The sequence below is a fragment of the Myotis myotis genome, unplaced genomic scaffold (genome assembly GCF_014108235.1).
Source record: "Myotis myotis isolate mMyoMyo1 unplaced genomic scaffold, mMyoMyo1.p scaffold_m19_p_13, whole genome shotgun sequence".
Classification (NCBI taxonomy): Eukaryota; Metazoa; Chordata; class Mammalia; order Chiroptera; family Vespertilionidae; genus Myotis; species Myotis myotis.
The window spans coordinates 33,991,254-34,000,381 of NW_023416317.1; positions in this window are offsets into that span (position 1 = coordinate 33,991,254).

Below are 9,128 nucleotides of genomic sequence, written 5' to 3' on the forward strand. Positions count from 1 at the left end.
GGGACAGCTTCAAGCGTACCAACATCAGAATTATAGGGGCGCCAGAAGATGAGAGAGAGCAAGATATTGAAAACCTATTTGAAGAAATAATGACAGAAAACTTCCCCCACCTGGTGAAAGAAATCGATTTACAGGTCCAGGAAGCACAGAGAACCCCAAACAAAAGGAATCCAAAGAGGACCATAACAAGACACATCATAATTAAAATGCCAAGAGCAAAAGACAAAGAGAGAATCTTAAAAGCAGCAAGAGAAAGAAACTGTTACCTACAAGGGAATACCCATATGACTGTCAGCTGATTTCTCAACAGAAACTTTGCAGGCCAGGAGGGAGTGGCAAGAAATATTCAAAGTGATGAATACCAAGAACCTACAACCAAGATTACTTTATTCAGCAAAGCTATCATTCAGAACTGAAGGTCAGATAAAGAGCTTCACAGATAAGGAAAAGCTAAAGGAGTTCATCACCACCAAACCAGTATTATATGAAATGCTGAAAGGTATCCTTTAAGAAGAGGAAGAAGAAGAAAAAGGTAAAGATACAAATTATGAACAACAAACATGCATTCATCAACAAGTGAATCTAAGAATCAAGTGAATAAATAATCTGGTGATCATAATAGAATCAGGGACATAGATAGGGAATGGACTGACTATTCTTGGGGGAGAAAGGGGTGTGGGAGATGCGGGAAGAGACTGGACAAAAATCGTGCACCTATGGATGAGGACAGTGGGTGGGGAGTGAGGGCGGAGGGTGGGGCGGGAACTGGGAGGAGGGGAGTTATGGGGGGGAAAAAGAGGAACAAATGTAATAATCTGAACAATAAAGATTTAATTAAAAAAAATAAAAACAAGAAAAACAAATAAACAAAAACTCATTGACACATAAAACAGTATGGTCTTTACTAGAGGGAAGAGGAGTGGTGTGGTAGATGGTAAAGGAGGTCAACTATATGGTGAAGGAAGGTTTGACTTTGGGTGGTAGGCATACAATGCAATATACAGATGACATATTGTAGAATTGTACACTTGAAACATATACAATCTTATTAACTAATGCCATCCCAATATATTTAATTAAAAAACAATAGAGATGGTTAGTGTATAGTTTAACATATATTTAGAAATGCCTTTGTAAACAACCCTTGAAAACTATTAGGGCACCAAATGATTGCTATGAAAATCCTATATAATGAAAAGGTAATATGCAAATAGACAGATCGGCCAAAAAACCGAACAACCAATCAAAGCGTAATATGCTAATGATATGCTAAGGCTACTCAACCTCTCACTATGATGTGCACTGACCACCAGGGGGCAGACAGTCAACTGGTCGACCAGTCACTATGATGTGCACTGACCACCAGGGGGCAGATGCTCTGACCAGTAGCTTAGTTTGCTGCTGGGGTCCAGCCAATTGGGACTGAATGAGATGGGCCGGACTAGCCCTGGATCCCTCCCACATTCTCTCCCCAGCCCAATCGTGCACCAGTGGGGTCCCTCAGCCTGGGACCCCTTGGGGGACGTCAGAGCACCGGTTTCAGCCCAATCCTGCAGGCCACTCCCCTTAGGAGGGCGCCAGAGGCAGGCTCATGGCTGGCAAGCAATGGTGCAGCAGCGTGAGCCTCTCCTGATCAGGACTGCACAGGAGGCACAGTGGGGCCAGGATGTAGGTAGGAGCAGGTAGGTAGGAGCTACAGGCAGCGTTGGACTGCAGTTTCAGCCCGATCCCTGCAGGCCACCCAGAGGGACCCCACCCGTGCTTGAATTTGTGCACCGGGCCTCTAGTTGACAAATAAAAGGATAAAAACATACTTGCAGATCTCTCGCCAGTCAACAAAAAACAAATCAAAATAAACAAAAACACTGCAGGATAAAAAAATGGACAAGGATTAGGAATAGATGGCTTGCAGAAAAGAAATGAATAGCTAACAGAAAAAAGCTGTCATAGTCATCTGTGGGGTTGGCTGCCCAAGATCTATTTCCCCTTGGTAACAACACTCTGATTTCCCTTGAGAAGTTACCACTTTCCCTCTAACTAGGGTTCAGTGGTTGTAATCAGGGCACTGCCCATTCCTAGCCTGAGGTCAAGCATGTGGCTCAAACTAGGTCAATTGGAACTTGAATATTATGAAAAGAATGGAGATCAAAACTATTGGGGTTCCATTTTGTTTCTGTAATGGTGTCCTGGGCCAACCCAACCCAATGATACCCTTCTATACTAACTCCATTTCTGGGGTACCTGCTTCCTCACCTCCAGAAATGCCTGTGTCTTATGCATTCCTAAGCCTCGTTCTCCAGCTCCCATTAATTCTGTGCGTTTTGGGTGTCCTTCCCCTGCTTTCCTCTTGCTCTCATCCACCCAGAATTGTTCTTGTAAACAATGAGATGTTATTTCACCTTTTAAGCAGACAAAGATTTCTAAAAGTGAATGGTTTTGGAAAAATGTTGCTGCTCATACTTGCTGGTGGGAGTGTAAATTGGTACAATCTTTCTGGAAGGTAAGGCAATATGTACAAAAAAACTTAAAATGCACACATGCTTTGATTGAGTCATTAAAATTCTGTATAAAGACTTAGCTGCTAGGATATTTATTAAAGTGTTGTTTATAATTGGGAAAAATGAGAAACAATACATATTACTGGCATGGCCATATAATGTATCACCCAAAAGGGAACACTTTTGAGAGTAAAATAGGGTACTATTTATAATTATGCCAAGACAAAAGGCATAAACCAAGTCTATTTCAGGCAAATAGGGATGATCAAAGTCAACTTATCCTCCAATGATCAGAGGGTAGTACCATATGGGTACTGTACTCCAAACAACAGAATTCAGTATATTAAAATCCTATATTTATTTGAGTCTATTTCTGGAACTTTGTATCACTCCATTGATTCACCTATGTCTTTTTTTACTGAGGTAAAGCAGCTATGGCTCTATGGTATGTTTTAATATAACAAATCACCTGATAATAGTATTTTAAAAAATTCTTTCAGATGAAATTTATAAAAGTTTTTTCAATTTCTATGTCCATCCTCCTCAACATGTTACATTATGTAATACTTTGGGGAGAAATTACATCTTTACATATTCTGTCTTTTAAGAATGTTGAATGCATTTTCTTTCTTTTATATTGCTCAGGGGAATTTTATAGTTTCTCTACATTTCTTATTAATAATAAAACACCCATAGAAAAATACACATAATGCAATAGAATATGCAATAGAAAAATGAGCATCATCATGCTTAATAAGATGTTTATGCCTAAGTATTTTACATTGTTGTTGTTGTCAGTACTGTCCTCTCATTATTGATACATAAAAGGTTATAGATTTTTGTATATCTGTGTAATCAATCAACCTGCTGAATATCCTTTCCACTATAATAATTTTATTATAGTTTTCTTCATAGATAATTATATTATCTCAAAATAATAATTTTGCCTCTTCTTTTCCCATTTTGTTTTATTGTGCCATTGTATTTGTCAGTATTTTCTGAATGGAGTTTGATAATACTGGGATTAACAGGCACTACTGTTCATTTCTGACTTTAATAAGAAGACATTCTCTTCCCTGTCTTCTCATACACTTTCTTTCTCTCCAACTCACGTCCTCCACTTCCCCCTATTAATTCCCATTTTTTCTTCAGATTTCAATTCATCACTTCTTCCAGGATTAGCAACCCTAAAGGTCCTAACTAGACCAGGCATCCTTATTTTATTTTGTCAGTGTACCAAGTTGTAATTTCAGACTTATTTATGTGGTTAGATGACTAATGTCTGTCTTCCTCACTCATCTCTAAACTCCATGAAATCTGAGGACTTGTCTGATTTTTCTCACAGTGTATACTTAGCACTTAGTAAAGGGTTGACCTGGTTGATTCTTGGCAAGCATTTGCTGAGGTCATTAATTCTAGCATCTTATCATTAAGCATGATGATGCTCATTCTTCTATTGCATATTTTATTGCATTTTGTCTATTTTTCTATAGGTGTTTTATTCTTGAATTTTACAAATTATTTGAGGTTTTTCGTTTCTTAACTTTCTAGAATTGGAGTTGATCCCCTTCAGTGATCACATCATGGGAAGTTAGAGCTGTCAATCAAAAGCAAAATTGTTAGCTTAGCTTTCCCTGTGACTGCCATCTATGACAACTTGGCATGGACTGACCCATGGAATTGAATGCACTCACACTTGAAGGTTCCATCTCTCCTACACCTCCAGCCTTTGTCCCTCTGAGGTTGTTTTTGCCAGGATGTCCTCCCTTTGTTTCTCAAGAAAGGAAATTCAGTGTTGGTTCTTCTTGGAACATGGTCTGAATTCCACTGTATCTTGAAAAACAAACACCCTTGAAGTTTGAGGTATGCAGTTGGCACCAGTCTAGTTTGAGCTCTTACCAAGTGTCCCTCCCCTCCCTTTTACTTCGTTGTTCTCATCTCAGGTCATCTGAATGATGCTAAATTTTGCTCTTAAACATCATTCTTGGATGTTTACTTGTAAAAGTCATCCCAGACCCTTCTGAGAAAGGGTTGGAGAACAAACAAACACAGAACGAGCCAACTGGATGGAAATAATGCATCAGTGAATGCCAGTAACGTGTCACCACGCTGTGACTGACCAGTAAATCATTTAGCCTTCTTGGACTTCAGTTTTCTCTTCTCTGAAATGGAGATTATAATAGTACCCACTCACAAGGCTGTTATGAGGATCGAATATGTAAAGAGCTTAGTACAGTGGGTGGCTATTTTATTGGAAAGATCTTGTGCTAAAGAATCATGTTAAATTAATTTTTCAGGAAATAACTACAGTTTTACACATGAATCTTTGCACAGGAGGCAAGTGTTAGAGGAAGGATCATTATAGGAGTAGTTTCACATTTTGATGTAAGAATCAGATTTAGGACCCACTTGGGAGCATCCTTGACATTAGTCAGCCTGTCGACTTAAATAGCTTCTCTGCAAGAAAGCTCACTACCTCACAAAACCTTATAGGACAGTGGAAATTTAACATTAATATACCAAAAATAAGTATGTTATATTTATTTAAATAGACTCCCCAGTCTATCATTTGTTTTATTATTTTTATAGAGATTTTATTAAATTTTGTGAAATTGAATATAATACAATTTTTCCCTTTGTGATTTCTTTATTGCTTTTGGCATAGAATAGATGGGCAAAAACAATGAATAGACCATTAACAGAATAAGAAGCATAAATGGTCAATATATATATACAAGAGAATATTTAACCTCATAGTCACCAAAAAGTATGTAAATTAACATTATGGGGGTTTTTTTGCATATGGAACTGGAAAAAATAGGAATAAGGATAATATTGATTGTTTGTTAGGGTGTGATATGATGAGCTCATATAGTTCACTTGAGACTGTAAATCATTTCAAATGATTTTGCAATATGTATTAAGAACCTAAAACTTAATGTTAATCTTAATGGTTAATGTTGTGTCAACATGGCTAGGCCACAGGACCCAGATAGTTGGTCAAAAATTATTCTAGATGTTTCTGTGAAAATATTTTTTATATGAGATTAGATCTGTAGACTTAGAACAAAGCGGCTTACTCTACATAATGGGCCTCATCGAATCAGTTAGTGTTTTTAATTAGAAATAAAAAACCTGATCTCTCCCGAAGAGGGAATTCTGTGGGAGACTGCTTTCAGACTCAAGCTGCAGCAACTCTTCTCTGACCTGCCTTGCCGATTTGGGACTTGCCAGCCTCCACTATCACATGAGCCAAGTCCTTAAAATAAATCTCCCTTTATATATAAATTGTATTGGTTCTGTTTCTATGGAGAACTATGACTAATATACTTAGAAATACTTAGCTTAAACTTATTAATACCATTTCTATGGAAATCATCATAAATAATAGTACATATTATTATATAGAAAAAAAATAGTAAAAATCAACGTCCAAAACTTTATAAGTATATAGGTATATTATGCCATGTATACCCATAGAGGAAATGATACAGTGTGAAATCACTGAAAGCCATGTGTTGAATAGTATTTGTTGATATGGGGAAATGCTCACATGTGACATTTTATCCCTATCCTTATATGTATGTGTATATGTATGTACCTTTCCATCTATGTCTGTGCTGTCCAATATAGTAGCCACTAACTACATGTGACTGTTGAGCACTTGAAATGTGGCTGGTCTGAATGAGGAACTGAATTTTAAATTTTATCTTAATTAAATTTAAAATAATGCTTCTGGTCAAGGTGGCAACGTAGATAAATGTTGTGCTTGCCTCTTCCCATGACCACATCGAAATTACAACTAAATTACAGCACAATCATCATTGAGATCTACCTGATGACTAGCTAAACAGAAGTCCTATAAGGATATAAAAGAGCTACTATGAGACTGGTAGGAGGGGCAGAGACAAACAGGCAGGTCCCGCACTGATTATATATGCCTGTTAAGAATTAGGAGGAATATCTCGGCTGCAGAGGTGCCCCCTGAGGAGCAAAGGGTCCCAGTCCCCATCAGGCTTCCCAGCCTGGGACACCAGTGTCAGAAAGAGGAGTTCCCATAACATGTGGCTGTGAAAACCAGTGGGGTTGCATCTGAGTAAGACGGAGGGCTGCTAGAGACTCAGGCACACCAATGGAAGGGCTGCACACAGACTTGGTCTCACAAATTCATCCACTCTGGGCTCCAGTACAGGGGAAGCATTTTGAAAAGCACCAGGAACATACAGGAAAGAACCTAATCCACTAGCGTCAGGGCACCATTGCTCCTTTGTTGAGCTCCACCCCCTCCCCACCCAGCCAATAGGCACAGCTCTCTGAGCTCTCAGTTAACCAGGCTAACACTGTTTGCCCCATTCTGGTGATTCCCTAAGGCCCTGCCCCACCCTACCCAAGCCACTTCCAGTAGCTTTTCCATACAAGCCTCCTGCCTTGGATCAAGGGCAGACTTTCCTAAAATCTCCCCAAGGTCCACAAACCCCAAACAGCACAAGTGGCCGCCATTCTCAACTTGCATAGTAACTACCACCAGGAGGCCCCAAGTGTGCCATAAGCTGTGGCAGTGTTGGCTTGGAACATAACTTTAATTAAATGATCATAAGCCTGGCAAATGACACACACAGACTAAAAGTAAAGGGATGAAATATTTCACTCAAATAGAAATGAAAAAGATAGCTGGGTTAGCCACACTTATATCAGAAAAAAATAGACATTAAAGCAAGGCTGTAACAAGAGACAAGGAAGGGCATTTCATTCCAACAAGAGGATATAACTCATAAACATCTATGTACCCAACATAGGAGCACCTAAAGATATAAAGAAAACACTGACAAACACAAAGGGGGACAGTGACAGCAATACAGTAATAGTAAGAGACTTTAATGTCCCATTGACATTTAATGGATAGATCATTCAGATAGGAAATCAGCAAGAAAACAGTGACCTTAAATGACACATCAGACCAGATGCACTTAATTAATGATTTTTAGGATCCAAAAAGAGAAGAATATACTTTCTTTTTAAGTTCACATGGAACACTTTCCAAGATAAACCACATGTAAAGCCACAAAGCAAGTCTCAATAAGTTTAAGAAGATTGAAGTGATACAAATCATCTTCTCTGATCACAATGATATGAAACTAGAAGTCAATTCCAAGTTGAAATCTGAGAAACACACAAACACATGTAGGTTAAGTAACATGCTACTAAATGAATGGGTTAACAATGAGATCAAGAGATAACAAAAGGAGACAAATGAAAATAAAAACACAATGATCCTAAATTCATGGGACAGAGCCAAAGCAATTCTCAGACAGAAACTCACAGCAATGCAGGCCTACCTCAAGAAACAAGAAAAATCTCAAATAAACAATCTTACTCACACCTAAAAGATTAGAAAAAGAACAAAGCCCAAATCAAGCAGAAGGAAGGAAATAATAAAGACCAGAGTGAAAATAAACAAAGTAGAGGTAAAAAGCGACACGAAAGATCAATAAAACCAAGAGCTGATTTTTTGAAAAGATAAAATTAATAAACCTTTTAAACTAAACTCATCAAGAAAAAAGAGAGAGGGCCCAAATAAAATCAGAAGTGAAAGAGAAGTGACAACTGACACCACAGAAATACAAAGGATTATAAGAAATTGAACAAATTTGAACAAGGAAAAAGTGAATAAATTCCTAGAAACATACAATCTTCTAAGGAGGAAACATAAAATTTGGACAAATTGATAATTGGTAACACAACTGAATCAGTGATCAAAAACTCCAAACAAACAGAGCCCTAGACCAGGTGGCTTTACAGGTGAATTTTAACAAACATTCAAAGAATTCATACCTATCCTTTTAAAAGTATTCCAAAAAATTGAAGAGAAGGCACCCTAACTCATTTTATAAGGCCTGCATTAACCTGACATCAAAACCAGACAAAGACACTACAAAAAAAATAATGGGTCAGTATCCCTGATTAACATAAATGCAAAAGTCCTCAACAAAATATTAGCAAACTTGATCCAGCAATCCCACTTCTGGGTATTTATATGAAGAAATCAAAAACAGTAATTCAAAAAAATATATACACCCCTATGTTCATTGCAGCTTTATTTACAATAGACAAGATATGGAAGTAACCTAAGTGTCCATCAATACCAGTAGATAGAGGGATAAAGAAGATGTGGTACATACGTACAATGGAATGTTACGCAGCCATAAAAAAGAATGAAATCGCCGAAACCGGTTTGGCTCAGTGGATAGAGCGTCGGCCTGCAGACTCAAGGGTCCTAGGTTCGATTCCGGTCAAGGGCATGTACCTGGGTTGCGGGCACATCCCCAGTGGGAGATGTGCAGGAGGCAGCTGATCGATGTTTCTCATCGATGTTTCTAACTCTCTCTCTCCCTTCCTCTCTAAAAAATCAATAAAATATATTTTTTTTTAAAAAAGAATGAAATCTTGCCATTTGCGACAACATGTATGAACCTAGAGAGTATTATGTTAAGTGAAATAAGTCAGACAGAGAAAGACAAATACTATATGGTTTTTCTTATACAGGGAGGGGCAAAAGTAGGTTTACAGTTTGTGAGTAAGCAAAACACAGTTTATTCTTGCATTATTATTTATTATTGTATTATTTTCCAT